We start from the raw sequence: 19,651 nt of genomic DNA on the forward strand, positions 1-19,651 counted from the left end.
GTGTCTGCATCTTTTACATAGTACCAGATAACATCTCTCTCGGTGCAAAATACTTAAATGGGTCCAAACATACCTGGATGGCTGGTAATATATCTGGGTGACCTGCCCAAGTAAAGTCTGTTTGTGGGGAAACACTGGCTCATTTAGCAAGTTTTGAAAGAAATTAGTCAAGAGTATTGACATAGTTACATACATACATAGTTATCATGCTGTAAAACACCACACATTTGTTAGCAAATATCAGTGTTCATCATAGGAAAGCAATTTCTTATGAATGTACCATATGGATCTTAAATATTGTTTTGTTATCACAGAACACCTCATTTCATTGCTCATTTGGCTCATCCAGCTGGCCTCAAATATATCAGTAAACATCTCACGTATAAGCCTACGTGAGATGTTTACTGATATATTTGAGGCCAGCTGGATGAGCCAAATGAGCAATGAAATGAGGTGTTCTGTGAACAAAAACAATATTTAAGATCCAGTAAGATGAGTCATAAGATATGAAGCAATTTAGTGGAAATGAGATCAGAGTACAGGGTAGAAGATAAAAAGGAAGAGAAGAAGCGTCTGAAGAAACATTTAAGTGTCATGGGAGCTAAGATATGAGAGATGTAAAGTGAGGTGACAGATTAAACGAGGATTTCACAGGTGAGATGAAAAAAAAAACTGGTAAAGTACTTCAAGTTATATTATCTGAAATTTCTTGACACCATCTAGACTGAATTTCTCTGTGATTTCAAACCCTTTAAACACAGTCAGGAACTTAAAAATGGAGATTTGGTTCCCCTCATCTCACAGTCTTTCCCACATTAAATTTGAGTGTTTTATCAAAGAAAAATAAATAATAACACTGAGAAGCAACAATCTTTCAGTGAAGGGGTGTACCTGCTGAGTGCTGGTCTCGCTGCCACTGCACTGCCTTCGATGGCCCAGACCGTTACTGCTGCCACCATGCTGGTTGGGCTTAATGTTCTCTTTGGACCTGCCCGGGTCTACTAATACTCGACTCAGCTCACGCTCCTTCTCTCTGAAACGAGAGACCGTAGAAGAGGACGACGACGATGAGGAGGGAGTGTCTGAGGAGCGTACAGAGTTCGACTGTCTTTCTTTTCCCCCTACTTTCCCTCTTCATGAAGCTTGGTTTCCGCAACAATTTTCTCCAGAACGAGGAAGGTGTCTTCTGTCTGTCCCGTCTCCTTGACGACACGCTCCACCACTTCCTGCTGATAACCCATGGTTCTGAAGAAACCACAAAATTGGAACAATGCTTCATTTGGCAGGAAGAGCTAAAAAGAGTTTCACAATTCAGTCTCCAATACTTCAGAGAAGTATAAGGATACTAGGAAATGTTGACTAAAAAGATTGATGGAGAAGTATAAATTGGCTTAACTCAGTTTGCTGAAACCTCATGAGCTTCAGTTGAACATTAGCATGAATTTTTACACAGGACAATGACCACTATTTCTCACATTGAAATCAAAAGGTATGTCCATGGCTTCATGGCCAACTACCACAAGTAAACCGATGACACAACGCATGCTATAGCGTAGTGTATGTGGCAGTATATCAGTATTATTTTTTATAGGCTAACTAATCGATAGAGGTCATGTGTTTTCTTTGGAATCAAACAGGCATGTGATTGGCATAGGACAAAAAAGCAGGAAAATAAACATAACACAAGAGCATCAACATGGTGCTGTTGTTTTCATTCAAAACCTTGTGGAAGAAAATAGTCTCTAATGTGTTAATGATAAGTTTAACTCATCAATAATGCAACATCAATGCAGAACAATGAGTTCAACATTAAAAGTTTGCTGTAGCACGTCAAACTTTTTTTTTTAATTTTTTTTTTTTATTCAGCCCCATCCAGATAGGTCTGCTGACGAAAATGGCACATTGACGTTTTGAAAAGTTGAACATGTTTCAAGAAAAGGCATCTGATATAGCGAAATGGGCAGCTAGCCAAATCTAAACCTTCCTTATCTTTTCACAATTTTCTTGTCTCACCGGTTCAGCTGCATTGGATGCATCTTTGTTGCTGTTTTTGTAAAATGAGCTACTCGAGCGGCCGCAGAGCGACCGGACAGTCTGACTATTGGTGGCTTCACTGTCTCCACCGTGACCTCTCTGCTGTCTGTGATGTACAAACTGAGCTCCGCCCTCGGTCAAATGCACAGAGGAGAGGACAGAGCAGCATAGCAACATATTTTTCAGATCTGCATGATTCACGCGGGTCACATTTTCAGGTCGGGAAATCCGGGAAAATCACAATCCTGATTAGTGTTATTGAAACTAATTTCCATGACTTTTCCAGGTTTTTCATGACAGTATGAGCCCCATCCCTAATAGCACATCTGTAATAACGACAAACAGTTCAAACTATTATGACCTTTACCTGAAGAAGTTGACCAAGCAGCGGAGGTTGGTTTCTGGACTGACTGCCTCACTGTCATCTGAGACTCCTTCACTGGCGTCCAACATGATCGGACCGCCAACCGTGTTTGCTTTAGATGAAGAGGAGAGGGATGATGAAGCAGAGGGGGTTTTGGATCGACAGCTGCTACTGCTCCCCCTGCCCTCTCTGTCCCTCTGTCGCTCCCGCTCTCTCGCTCTCTCCGGCGACTCCTCCCTCCGCTCCAGAGAATACTGTCTCTTTGTGTCCCGAGTCTCGCTCTCAGATGAGCGCCGCTTGTGAGGGCCGAGTGCCGTTGAGCAGGACCGCCTCAGGACATAAGCCCATCACTCCTCCTGCTTTACTACCTCCAATGACAGATGCTGCTCCGGCCCCTCTCTCTTCAAAGCTGGTGTCAAGGATGCGGTTGGAGAGCTCCGTCACAGGGGTGCTACTCTGTGAGCGGTCCTGATCGACCTCTGCCATGCTGGAATACAGCGTCTGGTTAAGCTGAACCTGGGAGAGAAAACAAAGCATTTACATGTTTGTAAGTTTAATTCTACTTAAATTTTTAAATGCACGTTAAAATGAAATCTATTGTCAAAGCTACGACAGAAACTACACATCTATGTCATAAGATCAGACAGTCCTTATTTGTCACTGAAATGTTTCACCATGTAATGGCAGTTAGTTTTAACAGACGCGGGAATGCTCAACTTCCTCAAAACCTTGTATGGCCTTATGTTTACACTCTGTAATATTTAATTTCTACATCAGGCCACAACATTGATAGAACAATGTCAGGTGTCACACATGTCTCAGGCTTTGTTGAGTCTCAGAAATGTTCTTGGAGATAAGAGTTTTCTATAGAACAGGAATGATAACAATCTGCCTTGTTGTGACCAATATAAAAAGGTATCCTCCGGCCAAGGACAAACTGGCCTTCACAGCAGTGGTGTAGGCAGCAAAAAAACAAATGAAGGCGGTGAGAGCTCAGTGTACATAAATTGCATGTTTAAATGTCTGTCTTAAAATGATGTACCACACCGCTATTTACCCACATAACAGAACCACCATCAAAGCAGAAACCAAGATTCAAATCAGTGGCTTAAGCACTTCAAGAACCTTCAGGGTCATATTTTGCAATGAACTTTAACAACTCCAAAAACGTTCCCTCCATTTAGAGCTTTCTCTGTCTTCCTGTGTCCTCTGAGTGGAACACCTTGTTTAAACATACAGCATATCAACATCCAATACCACTGCTGACGGTTTCTCTTTATAAAAACCACATTCCTAGAGTCATTGTGAATTTGGTTTAATACAGTGCCGACGACTCTGTTGCCCATGGCTTTGCTTGTAAGCTTCTAATTTAGACTGAGCAGCTCACTGATGGCAGATAAATCTGACTTAAATCAGACTTGTAGTAGAAAGGGATGGTGGTAAAGCCGAGCTTGTCTGAGTTATTGCAGTTCTTATTTCACAGCAAAATCAGAATATTTCCGAACCTCAACTCCTCAAGGGACTTAACAGCGGCATTTTAGCTGTGGTCACTCTGGCTAGGCCTGGGCCTACCCCTTGGCTACCTGTCTGGTTCATAGACAAGAGCAGCATGTAAATGAATTTCAGTCACAATGAGAGATTTCACTCATCTAATCAACACAATGGAAAGGATGTCCATTCTGTATTACGTACAATTGAAACACCATACATGTGTTTATTTTAGCATAAATCCTCCCTCAGATGCAAATTATGACTACACTAAATCTTACAACTAAGACTTTGTAGATTTGTGGCTGAGCCGTAGCAGAACCCGTACACTTCCCAAAGGTTTCAGGTATCACACGGTCAAGACAGGAATAGGACAACTCACATTTTAAAACCTAAATTATTACAGGCCACTGTCTGAGAAATCATACAGAATGGAGGTTATAACCCCAACTACATAGAAGATACATTTAAGCGTTTTCAAAATTTGCCACAGTTATCCAAAGGCACTCTAGGTATTTGACATTTTAGCCGGACAGCTGTTATTATGCTGCACTGTAATAAATCACATTTTAAAAAGGTATACACTAACCAGGGAGGATGTGTTGGTGGTAGTGGGGCTATGAGCCAGTCCCAGTAACTCCTCCTTTAGGGCACTGGGTAGCAGAAGAAGCTCCATAGTGTACTTATCATCCCTTTCTTCCACAAAGGACTTGAACGCTCGTTTCACTGCGGGCTCTCTGTCGCTAGGCAGACTTCGCTTCTCCTGGATACAACACAAACACAATCACAGGTTTGTAGTGTCCTGTCCCACATAGTGTCATGCTTTAGAATATTTTTTTAATCTGCAGATTAATTTCTCTATTCAATGATTAATCATTTGTGTATTAATGTCAGAAAATAGTTAAAAAAAAAAAAAATGGCCATCACAATTTCCTGTGTGATCACATATAATTAGTACCCATACCTGGAATAGTGCTACAAATTGCTGAACTCTGCTCTGGGCCATCACTACGGGTTCCGCCCGGCCCAACAACCGAAGACGGCCTGGCTCACGCACCACAACTTCAGCACTTGTGTCCCGTATGAGCCTGTCCAGGAAGAGGCCCCGGGCACCAGCAAAAATACAGTGCATGTCCACTGGGTACCTCTCTTCTTTCTGCAGTTCGGGGTCACACAATCCTCGAACATATTCCTGCATGACATGAAAAAGAAAAAAACTGTGATAACAAGTCATTGAACCACTTCTTGTTCTCTCTCTCTCTCTCTCTCTCTCTCTCTCTCTCATTTTAAAAAGAACACATTAGCTACTAAAAATAATTGGGTAAAAACTACAGAAGTCAAACAGGCTTTTTGGTTAAGCAAAATTAAATGTATACATTTATTTTACAGGGTTTGTGCCAATATTGCTGGTATGTGCTCTTTTAGTTCAGAAGAATGTCCCTGCACCCTCTGTAGAGCTGACACATGCTGAAACTTAACACTTGTCACTGATTCAGGGAATATCTTGGCTATGGAAAATGTTCGGATGAATCAGCTGCAGGTGGGAGCGGTAACTTCCTTACAGATACAATGTCACATTTCTTTAGCTTTAATGTGTAAAAAGAAAAAAGAAAGGCTCAGTAGTGAGAATGTAAAATGACTCAACAATGACGCAGTGTGAGAATGACACAAATGATGTCAGACATCACAGAGAAACAGATCACAAATATTTGGGTGTGGCTTTTCAAATCCAACAACCAGTAAAATGAGTTGGGAGGGCTGATACTCTGTAATAACAGCATGTGTGCAACATATAGGTGCTGGTACTTAACTAGAAATGCAAACTAGCCAAACTAAAAATAGAAATCTGTTTTTTTAGTTTTGTTTCAGTTTGTTGGAAGCAAGCTCTACTTGGGTTGTTGTAAATCTACTTAATTTTTTTTTTAAGCATCCAATATATTTATGTATGACATGGTACATGAGTTGAAAGCTTATCAGTAAGTATTTATACAATTGTTGCTTGTCATTTTTCAATTTTGTGAACACAAACAACAAAATTCCAGTGACCTCCATTGTATTGTGGTACAGACACAAAACCTGGGCAAATAAACACAGAAACTACTTGCATGGCTATTTTGGGAAAACCAACCCTTTCACAAGAACTGTTCTACTGCCCAACAAAAATGTTCCCAAATTTCCAGGGTAGTGGTTCTACAGCCTTGTAGAAGGGGATATCATAAAAAAGTTACATAAAAACATGCAAAATTGATAATTTACAAGCACTATTTCTCATTGTTCGCTCTATTATAAAATATTTTATTTCAGTTGTCCCATGACCCAACAACTTTCACCATTTATTCACAATTATATGAAACAGCAGTGGATGTAGACAGGCAGTTGCATTGCCCATTACACATGACCAAAGAAGTGCATTCAGGTTGATAACTGTTAGAGACTGTACTAGTAAACACACACCAAATACAAGTAGTTCATTCTGTTCAGGGTCACTTATTACTTGCCTGGGAATCGGACGAATCTGCGCGCTCATGTTTTGTTTGCTCTGGCAGATGAGTCTGGCCGCCCTCATATTCAGACATATCAACCCATCCTGGAACACAACCTTTTAGCTAATGCGGGGCTGGTATGACTGCATAGAGGAACGCAACCTAAACAAACAAGATGGCTGCTGCTAATGTGGAACTGCTGCTGTTGAATCAGCCATCATGTCAGTATTTAAATGAACTAGACGGCATATTTTCTCTAAAAAGAAGAACAAACAACTGCACTTTTGTTGATATGAAAGATGTGTCTGCCGTACTTTAAACAGGAATCGACAAGTTTAATTTACCAACCACACGCTTCATTGTGCCGAATGGTTGTGGGTCTATCCAATTGCATCCAGAAGCATTTAAGCCTGCGCCCGTTGTTAACGGCCCTTGGAAATCAAAAATGTACTGAGAGGTTCCAGGCAAATAATTAGTCTGGTGATGTCATGTAATAACATAATAATTATGGTTATAGATGGGAAACTGAGTGAGTGACCCACATATGTAGTAAGTATAGTAAGAGCAGTAATGTGCTGACCGAAAGAAATCTGACAACAGACTTTCTGTTTCAGTTATGCTCCATTTAACATAGAAACCTCTGAGACCTAAAATCTACTTTAAAAACAGACTCCTCTTTTGTTTAGTCAAAGACAAAATACACTACAAAGCAAAAGACGGCATATTCAGGTATAAGAACCAAATACTTGGCTGACGTCATTGATTAACTTTAAATAAAACTAAATACAGTCAGTTAGTCACAAACTGTATTGCCCCTTCTTTAAGTGAAGCAGACAGCTTTACATTGCAGACTTGCTGAGCTGTGAGAAGCAGCTGCAAACTGTGGCAGATCGTTGAAAGAGAAAACAACAATTAGGACTACTTTAAATCATGTGCCATGTGTCATTTTTCCTTCCCTGAAACTACATTACCAGAAAGCATGTTGAGGGAATAATGGCAGTTATTTCCCAAACTAGAGGAAGCGCCAACATTACTTTCTATGGTCATGCAGGAAGCCGTTTATGACTCCTGCGTCTTCCTTATGAGTTGAACGGGGCTTGCAGTGAAATTACCATTTCCACATTGCATTCTCGGTTGACTGGCAGAGCTTGGAACAGCTGGTTCAGGAGGAGCAACTTACGCACAAGAGAAAGACCAATGACACAAGATGCAGAAGTGTGAAAAATTGCTCTTGTATGGGAAATCACACAGGAATTTAAAAAATGCTGCAGATGCTGACAGCTATTTTGCATGTGTAAATGTAGTGTATTATCTCTAAATGCATCTCAGCTCAGCTGGTTTTTAAATTAATGGCTGTGTTCTGAGTTGACTTTTGTGTCAGATAATGTGATTTAGTCACACCGAACATTGTCAAGTGGAAAAAAGAGCCTTTGAAGCTATTTGAGATGGTATTCAATTTGGACCTTGACTTTTGGACATCCACAAAACAAAATTCCAAAAATCTTATAAGATAGTAGTTTGTGTGGCCAGAAAATATTAATTTGGAATCAAGTGTTGCTTAAGTAAAACTAGCACAATATAATGTGCTTGATAACTACGCCCACAAAATAATAGAAATTCTACAATGATTGGGAAAGAGAGTTGTACAATATGTCGTAATATACGTGAACATATCCACAAAATGGCAGAATACATTTCCAATAGGGCTGAACAAAACAAATCATTACTTTGACAGATACCGCGATATGAGTCATGATTTTGGTGGGAATGGTAATTTTGGCATTTCATACATCTGGAGAAAATAATTTGTAGGTATCTCTGTAGCAGCACAATGCTTCATTTTGTTGTAACACATTTTCCTTTATCTTAAAAAAATTGCAGCTCCTGTGATAAATGTATGGTATTGATGGTAGGGACAAACAAAGACTACAGGAATGTATTGTTTCTCATACTGCAGACAACTGAACTCTCAGCTATTTACTTTCTTGTCATCTCTAGCTTATGGTTGCTTGACATCTAAATGAAGACTATACACTTTGTAACACAGACTTTAACTCAGATTAGTTGTCTATTAAAATTAAAGGTATTCTGCTCATTTAAATTTAAGACTTCCACATCATGATATTCTTTAGATTGTCTAGTAATGAGAGACCTGCCTGAAAAATGTTGTTATTGCGATGAATTTAGCTTCCATTTCATGGAATATCTGATCTAAATTAGGGGTGGGTGATATTATGTTTAAGAAAACCCTGTCAGTTTTGCGGATGTGGTGGCTAAGGGGGAAGAGACATTCATTGTTTAACTACATATCCTAGCTTCAACTTTAACAAAGTTATCACTTTGTGTGGTGCAGCATTTAATAAACACAAAGAAAACACAAACATAAAAATCTAAATACGACCTTCTCCCCCACCTCTGATGTTATCTAAATTAGATATGCTGGTGGGATGTGTGATATAACAGCACAGACTGGTGCCAATCACGGGACACTAATAACTTACACCCGTTCATCAGCCAAAAACAAACAGGCAGTGGGCGGTAACGTTACTGCCAGCATGGTGGTTATTCGGTGTTATATTTTATTAAAAACAACTCCTTGTCACAGTGGACTGTTGGTTTATTTAAAAAAAAAAAAAAAATGTAAGTGAAACAGCACTACGGCACCTCACCTTTGCATTTGACACGTCTTCTCTGTTTCCTCTGAGCTGCAGCCATATCTGCCGTAATGTTTTGCTACCGTGCGGCTGTCCCGTGTGGTCCAACAGACCGATAATAGTGAACGTTACTTTAAAAACCTGCTCTACTCGAGGCTTGGCACATTTCAGTTCGTCTTCTTTATCCTCTAGCACTGTAAACTCGTCCACGGTGGGGGCCTCCGGCTGCTGCCTCCCGGCGGGCGCAGGGAGCCTGCTGGTCGGCTGCTCCGGGCACGTTAGCTCGGTGACTCGTCTCATTCCGAGGAGGGCCGCGTTGTTGACATTCCGCCTCTCGCTCTTACCGTCGCTCCAGACGACGACGTCTCAATATTGAAACCTTTCGGCGCTGCTGGGGGCCTTTGGCGTTTTCATGGTCTCGTTTGGGATGTGCTCCGAGCGACGAAGGGGCGTTTATAGCGTCTGGGGACATGAACACAGAGGTAACACTAGCTTAATAACTCGGAAGCCCCGAGTGACGTATCCGGAAAGTCCCAGTGATGGCGTCATCAAAACACGACAGTTAAGCGTGCTCTCTTTAGTCCAAAGATGTTTATCGGTCAAGGTCTTGTCAACACAGTGAAAAGAAGACGCACATTTACGACAGAAATCCGGTTGATGAAGATCCTGTTAGATTACACTATTTTGTTGTTCACCAGTGGCCAGAACGCGTTTAGACAGCATGTTTATGTGAGAATACGAGAGCAGCTGATTGCTGGTTGGACGCTCTGCCCTCTCGTGGTTGTGTGAAGTTATTGCATGTTGCAGTTGGTGCAGGAGGGCTATGGCAAATTCAGCCTTGTGGATTACTAACCAAGGCAAGTGAGGCGATTGACAACAAAAAACCAGTTTCATTGGATGAATTGCAAATTTGCACCACTAAAGTACAACATCGGCTAAAGCCTGCATTAGTAGCTTATTTTGTGGCCATGTCTTACTCTGAGATCACAGAGACTTTTGACAGATCCGGTAAGAATCAATTAAAATGAACATTATTATAACAGGCTGAATGTGGATTAAGTTAGACATGGGCTGGAACTAGGGACATAACTCGACACCACAGAAATGCCATTTGGGCTCAGTGGAGGGGATTATTATTTGTGAACAAAAACAGGTCGATTTAAGGTGTTCGAACTATCAGTTCTGTCTTGGAAAGGACAGTAACAAACAGCCTTCTGGTAGGTTAACAACTGTTTTACCTAGACCTTCAGATTTAGCCTCCATGTACCAATTCTGTGATGTAAAAAAGTAAAAAAAAAAATCTGACATGTTTTAAGAGAAACTGTGTGACAGAGACTCACAAACCCAATAAGGAACAGAAGAAAAGAAGAGAGATAATGAGAGCTACATAGAATGAGAGAGAAATAAGAGAACAGACAGATGAAGTAGACAGTGAAAAAGAGAGCATAAAGACATATTGCTGTTACCCACAGCACAGCCTTGAGATGGAGCTTGCACACACTCCTACACACACTGAAAACATATTTTCTGTTTTCTGTTTCCTGACTGAAAACATCACAAACTGGCATGGGATGTGCACAGCCCAGGACCGGAGGGCTCAGCAGCGGGTGAAACTGCTCAGAAGATCATTGGTACCCATCTCCCGAGCATCAGTAATATCGGTGAGGTGAGGTGCTTACGCAGAGCCCAAAGGATACTAAAGGACAGTACCGAAGTACAGAAGGGAGAGACAAACTCAAATCCAAAGTGTGTGTATTACTTAATAAATAGAATCAAAAGTCAAGATGTCCATTCGAAATGTTAACAGAAGTGATTTTTCAACCTTGTGAATGTGTAAAGGTGAGATGATATCAATACCCATGTTTTTAACGATGGTAAACCAAAACAAGATTGTGAGAAACATCCGCCTGACATGAAACCACTTGAATTAGTCACACTTATGTAAGTTCTTGTTTTTCTTCACAGCTTACAAAGCAAACAAGAAGCAACCAATTTGTCAACTTTAATTACAAATGGAAGACAAGTGACACCATCTTATATGGAATTAATTCTGAGCTGCTCTGCTGCCAGAGATGGTCATTAATTCTGTACAGATGCTACTGTAGCATCTTGTGGTTCTAAAACGTCATGTTTCATATAAACCTCGTTCTGTTGTGCAGAAAATGTTTTCCCTCCTCCCCCTCTGGAGTCATTCTGTATTTGTTTTGACAAGGAAGAATGATAGGTGGACAGAGGCCTTTGTTGAGACAATATGCACCGCGAAGTAAGCAAATGTGAAGTTAAAATGAAGCAGTTTAAATGATGGAAATGGAATAAGATGTTATGATAGTAACAAAATAAAAGGCACTTTATGTTGTAAATAGGGCTGGGCATGTTAACGCTTCAATACCGCGTTTTATTATATTTTGAAAGTCCGTTGCTCACTGGCTGTGGGTAGCCTACACATACAGTCAAAACATGGGTCACAGGAGGGGCGGGGGTTGATCAGCCTACAAATCACTCATCCATATTTTTCCACCCGCAATCCTTTATCAGCAGTAGGCAGCAGGTGAGCCGCTTGCTTGTTAATGACGCAGCCTATCAAACAACTCAGCCGAAACCAACATCTGCACCCTGTGTTCAATGTTGCTTGTAAAATATCCACCACGACTTGTAACTCATTTCAAGTTTTTAACCAAGTAAAGTTCTTGCGAGTGAACACATGCACATATGACGAACGCTACAGGTAGGTATAGTTTAGATAATATTTTATTGCTGCTAAATGGAATACTGCTGGTAAAAAGCACATTATTTGTTTAAAGTGTTTGCAAACCACATGTTATTACACTTTTCTGTATATAGCAGTATATTTAAATTACCTACAAATGCGCAATACACTGCTTTAGAATTCATTATTCAATTTTGCACGTAACAATGCGATTAATCGCGATTAAAAATTTTAATTGTTGCCCAGCACTAGTTGTAAAGCAATCATCCTGTAAAAACTGTACAATTTTTTCGCCTCATTTATGGAAACTACCTACAAAACCTGCATGTGCAAGTCCATGAAAATGAAACCCCTCACTCAGCTCTTCTCTAACACGACATGCGTTATTGCCCAAATGTTTTCTGCCATCTTTCCTTCATCAGGGTGGTATCTGACGTGGTTATTGGTTTCTTTATATATTGTCATGTGACGTGATCATCACCATCTATCCATCGTCAACCGCTTATCCTGCGTACACCGTCTTTGGACGGTGGGAGGAAGCTGGAGCTTCCGCACAGAAAGGCCGGGTAAACCGGGGTTTGAACCCACCATACACAGTACAAAACAGAAAATTATATACTTTTCACACTGAGTTATGTATATTGTTTTTCATACTCTACTGAAAAGTCAATCTACAGTTCACAATCCTATATTACCATTAAAAAACAGCTTCAGTCCATGTTTTTCATGGAATTGTAATTATTTGCTATTGAAAGGGAAGGAATCACTGTCAAAATATGTTTGATGCCAAATAATAAAGGTGTAAATGTTTCCACAAATATGACATGATATGAGGATGATGTAGTCTGAGGGCATATTTTAGTCCAAATATTTATGCTGTAAACTGCATAGCAAGTAGGTTAAAGAAAGTTAAAGCAAGTACTGCAAATCAGCATAAATATTAAACAGAAAATTGACGATAAGATATTAAAAAAATATTACATAAAATTACATTATGACTGTTATTTAAATCAAAGAGCTGAACAGTTTTGTGCAGGAATGTGCAAATTATTCAACAGGAGATGTGAAAAATTTCATGGTATGAACTATAAGAGTACTTACAATGTGTGCATTAAGGTTAAATAATGAGTCAAGTGTGCTGAGTTGTAGTGGGTGCGGTAGGTATGACAGTGGTTCTGGGTCCTGGGCCTTGTTGATGGCACAACTGTTCATGTGCCATAAGTTTGTGTCTGGGGTGGGAAGGTCGGCCACAATCTTTCCTGCATGCCTCAGGATCCTAGAGGCGGAGCGAATGATATGCTGCGGTCTGCCCTTGTCCTTGGCAGTGGCAGTAGCTTACCAGATGGTGATGGAGAATGTAAGGATGTACTTAGTGTTGGTGGTGTAGAAGTGCGCCATCATTGTCTTTGGAAGGTTAAACTTCCTCAGCTGTGACAGGAAGTAGCTCCCATTGAGGACATGATGATGGTGCCCAGGAGGCAGAAAGACGCAACAGTGTTGTTCGGGGAGTCACACAGCGTGATGGGGTTGGGTGGGACTGGGCTCTTTCTGAAATTCACTATTATCTCTCTGTCTCTGTCTGTGGCTGTTGTAGATGCAGTGTTAACCCCAGATTATCTGATTGGCCACCGCAGTGTAACGTTGTTTTGCGTTTCTCCAAAAGTTAACTCTGTTTCAACTTTTCTCCCCACCGCCGCAGCCTAAACACATACCCCCTTTCAAATGAATGGGAGGACTGGCATTTTCTAAAATGTATAAAAACTACATTTTTACTTATCAACATGCATATATTTTTTAGCAGTTAGGCTAACACAATTCATTGTTTATCCCCATTTTCCTATGACACTTTTGTTTGCATCCATTCATTGATTGGACCACATTATTCATTATTGTACATTACATTATATTATCATCATTATTATTGTTATTATTATTATTATTAATAATTCATAATGTATATTGACGCATAGACTAAGTTATCTTTATTTCTTTTCTTAATAGTCTAGAATTTATATCGTATATATTTATGTTTATTATTTAACATGTTTTACAATTTTAAAAGTATACTACCCAATGAAATTTAAGTGTAACTCTCTCAAAGTTACTAAAACTTGCATACAGAGTGACTACTGGGTCTGCACCCATCTACCTAAACTCCATAATACAAGCCTATGTTCCTTCTTGGTCACTGCGCTCCTCCAATAATCGCTGCCTGGCTCTTCCATCCCTACACACAAAGCAATCTCAGTCCCGGCTGTTCTCTGTAACACCACAATGATGAAACAAACTACCACATGCCTTCAGAGCAGGGGTGTCCCGCTCTAACTTCAAGAAGCTCTTGAAAATTCATCTCTTTCAAGAACACTTGGTCTTATAGAATGCCTCTAACCCCTAACCTCTAATGCACTTCCGGTGCTCTTCTTCTTCTTCTTCTTCTTCTTCTATCCCCTTACAGTTATCTTGTATTGATTGCACTATTAGTTAACACTTACTACTTTCCCTATTACCCCACTGATGCCGTACACGCTAATAGCTCTTACTACCAATTATTGCTGCTCTTACTAGTCTCTACTGTAACTTGTAGATTTCTTACTGTATTGATGCTTGTATGTTGTTCCTCAGTTGTAAGTTGCTTTGGATAAGAGCATCTGCCAAATGAGTAAATCTAAATGTAACTTAAAAATTTTACTGAGTGACTAGAACGTTAGTTCCTATGTAACTTGAAACTGTGACCTACCAGACTAACTGAAAAAGGCTGTGTAATTGCTTCTGAATTAAACTTTTCAAGTTACATAGCCTAACTTTAAAGGAAAGGGTAGGATGGTGAGTGAAACTGCAGCTGCTGGGTTAGTAACAAACAGCTTAATTTTTTTTTGTAAAACCACATCCTCCATAAATACAGCCAGAGCTCATCATCACTATGCTGACATTGCACCTACACTTACAGTAGACCTACACTTATACACTTAAGTCTCACCCACCTTTTACCACCCTTCCCACCACTCTTGAAACATTTGGGCCATTGGAACTTTTAACCCTGTTGGCTTGAAATGGTTTTAAAATTGATTTGTATACATGCACTTTTGAGAAGATCATCACACTCATGGAACAATACTAAGATACGAGAAGGCTAACAACAAGTGTTTTATGTTACAGTGATCATGGTGACAGTGTTTCACCACTTACATGGATCAAATAGCTTGAGACAGAATCACTACTGCCCTTACTTATTTGTAAACAGCACATTACAGTACTGTAGTAGTTCATTACTTTAAATTAATGTAATAAATATACACCTCAATTAGATGTTAATCTGCATGTGAAATAAAGAAAAAGAAAAACAATGTGGTTATTATTGTGGTTATAATTATCACCCGATTATAGTGATCAGTTTGACCCAGACAGACAGGTTTCCACTGCAGTGAAACAGATTGTACCCACTTAATATTATTTTGAGACCTTAGTGGGAGAAGGTTGCATTTTGTTTCCAATAAAAAAAGTTAATAATGGTAAAGTGGGGCCTTGCTTTATAAAAAATAAAACATCAGCATTGGCCCCCCTCCCCATCTCATATTTTTCCTACAGTCCCCAACACAGCAGTTGATTTTCAGATGTGAATAATATACTGCAAATTATCTTGTTTGAATGTCTCTAGTCATTTTACTGCTGATGTTTCCAGTGATCTGATGACTGAGCGTGATTACTGTCAGTGATATTCAACACTGCTATATTACAGTAAATTATTGCACTGACAGCATTATGCTTTCTACAGGAAGCTGTGACATGCGTTACTGCTGCTCAGGGCCTAAAAGTAACAGCAGCCACGTGACAGTGAATTGTAGCAAAAGCTTGTGATCATGCCCACTTTTTAACTATTTAATAATGCATTTTTTTATATAAAGAAACCACTTGTCATCCTCTGTGTGAGATGAATGTCTCCTCTTCTTTAACAGCCGTTGCTACAGCACCTTTTACTTAACCTCAGTGATCAGATTCAATGGACAGGATAATTTCTGCACTGAAAATTAAGTACTTTTTCAGCTCATTACTTGCTAAAAAAGTCTCTCTTCCTGGGAATCGAGCCAATAAAAAATATATTGCCTTTCAATAAATAAAACATTTAGATGAAGAACCATATGTTTTTCAGATGACTGATGCTTTTAGATCTCACTACTGAGGAAATCTGTTTACATTCAAGCAGAGGATTTTGATTCACACAAAATAATGTGTGATTTATGCACACATTCAACATTAACAAAAAGAAAATAACATGGTCAGCCACTAGATGGTGCTGTAAGCCTCAGAATGGCAACTTGATTCTGAGCTCTCTTCCATCCTTGCTCCCTGATGACAGAGAGTAATATCGACTTAAAGATATTTCAAATCAATATTTTTCATTATTGGAGGTCCAGACGCACAAAGCAACGGAATATTTTCTTTATTAAAGTTCATTGTGTTGTATTATGTGGAGAGAGGGGGAGAAAGACAGACGGAGGTGACAGCAATATCCACAGTTAGACTGGTATACTGTACTGCTTGGTTTTACTGTAATCTTGCCAATGTTGAAGTGATGTATTGTACTTTGAGTCTGCAGAGTTGCTGAAATCCAGCCCGTGGCTTTGTGCAGAACACATCACACTTATCAGCCACTTTTTCTGGACAGGTAGACAAATAATTCAAAATTCAAGCATCAAGGAAAACACAACAGACAGTTTTGAACGAAGTAAATGTCAAATTCGGGTTGAGTTGTTGAAAAGTGCAAATATTAAAAAGTCTAAATCTAAAAATAGGACAGCCAGTAAAACATTGTGAAAACTCAGCCACTGTGTCAGTGCTTCACCAGGGGGCTCCATCCTGCAGAACAGATGAGTGTGTGTGTGTGTGTGTGTGTGAACAGCTGTGATTGCCACCTGTGAGGTGAAAGAGAGGCTGACCTGCGACACATGCTCCTCTTTAGTTCCACATGACTGTGTGTGTGATAGAGATAGAGAGAGGTGGCTACAGTATCTCAGGGACCACTTAGTTAAAATGGCCTTGCTACATGAAATAAACACCCAGCAGAATCCATGCGAGTTGAATTTTGCAGTGATAGTTTGAATACCCAGAGGAAGATGCAAGCGAACGCCTGTAAGGCAGAATGAGGTCTTGGATCTTTATTAATAATTACTTAAATTCTGGTTGCACTTAAAAATGAATCAAAAAGCAAATATAACCCAAGAGAAAAACATTAAAGAGAGCCCAGAGGCAGTTGACATTATTTATTTGTGTATCAATCAACTTATAAGAAAAACACAGCATCGTCACCCCTCATGTCCACTAGAAGCAGCTGTGTAGCATTCCAGTTGCACCACGGCTCTGTTACGTCTCTGTCGCAGTGTCCATGGGAAGAGCAGCACATCTTCAAGCAGTTTATTTTTCAGCAGTCACGCTTTCCAGTATTGTTTTGCTGACATTTTATGTGGCTCAGGAGGTAGAGCAGGTAGCCCACTAATCGGAAGTTCTGTCCCCCGGCTCCTCCACTCTGCGTGTCGCAGTGTCCTTGGGCAAGATACTGAACCTCAAATTGCTCCCTGTGTGCTCCTTGTGCGAATGTTAATTTCTTTTAATGGGTGAATGTGACGTAGTGTAAAAGTGTAAATGTCCTGAATAATGTTTATTTCATCATAAAGAATATAAAAATATTGCAGAATTCCATCTCCCACTTCACAGATATTGGTGGGAAAGTACACAAACAGGAAATAAAGCATAGCGTTAAGGCACTGTCACATTTTCTGTACATGAATATTCACCCCGTTTCCCATTTCCTAAGGCCTGAACGCCGGCAATGGTTCCCCTGTTACGCAGCAGTATCCAGACAGTTAGGATTTGCAGGTCAGAGTTCAACTTTGTCAATAGAAGCACTGCTGCACTGTGTTATTACTCTAGCTTGTTTCTTCCCCAACAGACTAAAAACTGTAGCGTCACTGGCCTAGTTTATAGTCTGTGATAATTATTATTTATTAGCCACATCAGAAATGTGACATCACATGTGATTTGACCAGACAGAGCACTGAAAGTGAGCTTGCGTTGGCTGACTGGCATCGGTTGTTTCATTCATGCCTCACAAAATTGCTGGCTTGTTCCCAGAGCCAAGTTGAGCCCCGACAAAACATTTATTTAAACGGAAACATGGTACCTTGAACACCCTTGTGTTGTGTACGCACTGCACATAACTGTTTAATTTGACTGGTTTAAATACACGTCGCTGCTGATTGGATAAGACCTCTGACACGCCCACCAAACGAGAGGAAAGATACCTCAAAACCCTTTGCACACCATTTTGAGGGAACATGTCGTTCAACACGGAAACCATAGCAAACTGTGGCTATTGCTGACTAGTATCATCCAATCATATCCAGGCAGGTGTGCAGCGCAGCTATAGGACTTTTTCCCAGAGTACGTTTTTTCATGTAACAGTAGGAAAAGCACAGGTGTAAATAATAAAATGAATGATGGCTAAATTCCATTTAGTTGCTTCAGTTTCAGGGTCCTGGTATTGTTCATGCTGGCTATCACACCATCATGGCTCATGGGGGCACTTGAATAAAACAGAGACACCGTTACTAACACCTTATGTTTTTCCTACTATGATAAAATGTCTGCTGGGAAAAAGGTCTGTTGTAACCTGAGTCACTATTACTTTGCTGATACACTTATTATTTGCTGCCCTGGCTCCTTCCGCCACCCCATACTCCTCCTTAAATTCATTGTTAAATACTAATTTCATGTCAAATATAGGGATTAGTATATAATCACAAGTGACCGTCACTCTTCAAAGATACATGCTGGTCTGGCAAAAATAGACCGTGTGCATAAACATACAGCAGCAGACCAGAAAACAGAGCTGTGAGTGAGACAGCTCATGCATCCAGTGCAGTGTTTCCCACAGGATTTTAAGAGACTATGGCGGGTGGGCCTCGGACCCTCTCGGGGTGACCGGAGGCATGCAACCCCTGGAAAATATTTTTGTACATTTTAAAGTTAAATGGATTGGGTGGTGCAAAATTAAGAGGCTATGTATGAAGAACTTTGTACTCTTGTAAACAATGTTGTGCTATAGTAAACTATTTGATTATAAACCCATTGTATAGCTATAAATGGTGATGAAACAGCAACAAAAGTCAACAAATTTATTTAATGTTTTTCCAGCAACCCTAAATCAAAGAATAGAAAATAGAATAAGTAATTTCCCTAACATTTTATTGTTGTTGTTTTTTACTTTTAATGGACACATGTAATATGTTTTATACTTTCTGTAATTAAAATCCAATTAATCTCATTTCCATACTGTATAGACAGCTTATTTTGATGTTGTCACATGTGTATCCTCGTGCTAAATGCATTAAGCCCGACCCAATTTGATAAATAATGTTGTACGTGGTTCTCGTATCGCGTAACATGAAGACTTCACAGCCTCTCTTCAGGTAGGACTCTCATACAGCTACACTCGTCTTTGTAAAGAGAGAAAATTACATGATAAAACTCACACTGGTCCATTTCAGTTACCAAAAAGGATTGAATACGTGTTCACCCCATTAATCGTTCTCACAAATGAGTGACAGAAACAGACGTTACCGTAGTTACCGCAAACGAAAAGTGGTTGTTTTGAGTCGGATGCCAAAGAGTGTGAGTGTGCGAGCTTACAGCAGCGGGGAGCAGCGCCAACAAAACACAATGTTAGAAGTTTGAAATGTTATTATGAGATGTGTAAAAATATTTTCTGCCAGAATGGCAAATTCGGCACCATAGCATGACGCAATTTGGGAAGTAGTGTTTCCTATGTTTAGTGAGGTGAAAAGCATGTAGAGTGTGGAGGTCAGGCAGCCCATGGGTTATGCTACATACACAACTAACTTTCATGCAGAAGACTGGTGTTCTGGTC

The 19,651-nt window shown here is 40.0% G+C and overlaps 1 pseudogene; it reads right to left on the minus strand.

The window, feature by feature from the left end:
• Positions 1 to 868: 868 nt before the first annotated feature.
• On the minus strand, positions 869 to 9,587 carry LOC119887710 (annotated as a pseudogene).
• Between the last annotated feature and the right edge of the window lie 10,064 nt (positions 9,588 to 19,651).

Source organism: Micropterus salmoides, unplaced genomic scaffold (assembly GCF_014851395.1).
Source record: "Micropterus salmoides isolate LMB-PRFRI ecotype aquatic unplaced genomic scaffold, ASM1485139v1 Ms_hic_scaffold_4276, whole genome shotgun sequence".
NCBI classification, from domain to species: domain Eukaryota; kingdom Metazoa; phylum Chordata; class Actinopteri; order Centrarchiformes; family Centrarchidae; genus Micropterus; species Micropterus salmoides.